The sequence below is a fragment of the Equus quagga genome, chromosome 20, assembly GCF_021613505.1.
Source record: "Equus quagga isolate Etosha38 chromosome 20, UCLA_HA_Equagga_1.0, whole genome shotgun sequence".
Lineage (NCBI taxonomy): Eukaryota > Metazoa > Chordata > Mammalia > Perissodactyla > Equidae > Equus > Equus quagga.
In genome coordinates, this window is record NC_060286.1 from 21,498,917 (window position 1) to 21,501,079 (window position 2,163).

Genomic DNA, 2,163 nt, shown 5'->3' on the forward strand with positions numbered 1-2,163 from the left:
ATGTAGGATATGAGTGACAGGAGTGGAGAGTATAATCTCCTTAATTTTGCCAAATGGATGAGTACAAATTTACATCTTATTGCTTTAATTTGCATTTCCCTAACTACTAGTGAGGTTAGCATCTTTTCATGTTTTGGCTATTTGTATAGTTTTCTTGAGAAGTTCCAGTTTTGTTTTCTGTTCCTTTCCTTTGGTTAATGCTTGATTTCCTTACCAAAAATTTTGCCCCTGGGGTAGCTCTGCTAACTATTTATCCAAACTCTGAGATTAATTTCTCATTTTAGAAATATAGCATTGCAGAGCTGGTAGGTTACACAGGATTACTTCCTCATAAATGAGAAAATTGGGGCTCAAAAATGTTAACTGGAGCACAAAAAGGTTAGCTGAAGCTCAGTAGAGTGACTTATTCAAGGTCACCCAGCTAAGTGTTGGAGCTGTTATTAAAATTTAGCTTTCCTGATAACCACTCTATTTCATTTTCCATCTGCTATACCACCTTATTAAGAAAGCTGTTTTATCAATAAAACTAACTGAGAGCCAACACATGCATCCCCACGAGGGCTCAAATTTGGACAGGAGAGTTAATCAAAAGGAATGTCAATACAAATTTACTACCGAGGCTAAGGAGCTAGACTTTCATTGCTTTCTTCCACTGTAACCTTTGAAACAGGAGACAACAGGCAAGGTATCTTCCCCACCCGGCTCCTCCAGCCCCTCAGTCCTGCCAAGATCAATAATACCCCCCCGGGGGGGGGGGGGGTGCTCCTTTCTGGGTCATTACTGTTCTAACTTGCTTTAGTCAATCCACATGGGGTATTAGGGTTTTATATTTTTCTTACTCTAATAAACCAACCTTTTAGCTTAAGGGGCAAGAGAAAAGGGCTAAGACCAGCTTATCTTAGTGAAGAAGCAACTGGGAGAATTAGATCATGGCAAGCCAAGTCTTGCCAAGTGTGTCCTGCACAGCAATACGTCTGTCTCACCCAGGGCCTGGGATCCTTCTCGGAAAAACCCAATGTGGGTCCAGCAAACAGGCAAGAGGTTCTACTGAAATAACAAGCAAAGAGTAGTGAGAGGATCCACCTTGGCCAGTCTATTTTAAAGCAAGAGGAAGATCAGAGAGACGGGAAGGGAAGTGATGAGGGCACATATTTAGAGAGGCTGACTGCTGCTCCTGCTGGGCTCAGTATGCGCCTACCTTCCCCCTTTCAAAAGCATCACAAAGGCCTTCTTCAAAAGAGCAATTTAGGCCGGCTGTGGAAAATTTGGAAGATATAAGAATATTATAACCCTCCAGCCTTTTCTGTGCATGTACATACTGTGCATACAAAAAATATTGGTAAAACGCTATGCATACTGTTTCTAAGCTGTTTTTCTTAGTTAACGTGTTGAGCATTTCTTCCAATTCTTAAATATATCTCTAAAACATGATTGATAGTGCTATACAGTATTTTATTACATGAAATATTTTTGTCAAACAAGCCCCTTTTGTTAACAATGTTGATGTTCCTAGATTTACATTCTAATAAATTTCAGGTAGAGGTAGAATTACCAGATCAAAGACTATTTCTTTAAAAAGAAAAAAAAATTCAAGCATTCGTTCTTTTTTATAATATGACTTAAAAGGATTTTCAATGCAAAAAAATCAGAAATACAGAAAAGCACAAGTAAAATAAACATCAACTATAATCCTATTATTCACATGTTGTACATTTATCTTTCTAGTTTTTAAAAAATATATGTAAACATTTATACAATATTAGTTACCATGCATGGTTTCATGAGATTTTCTCATTAAATACTGTATAAATACAGTATAAGTATCTGCTCATCTGTTTTTCCAAAACATGACTTTCAATGGTAACAGTTTTCCACTGTATGGTTATGTCATACCCACTAGGATGTAAGCACCACAAAGGTGGGCATTGTGCAAAGAACAGTGCCTCTTACATACACCAGTGCTCAATAACCATTTATTGCACAAACATATAATTTGTTTTTTCAGGAAGATTAGCCCTGAGCTATCATCTGGTGCCAATCCTCCTCTTTTTGCTGAGGAAGACTGGCCCTGAGCTAACATCCGTGCCCGTCTTCCTCTACTTTATATGTGGGATGCCTGCCACAGCACGGCTTGATAAGTGATGTGTCGATCTGTGCCCGGGA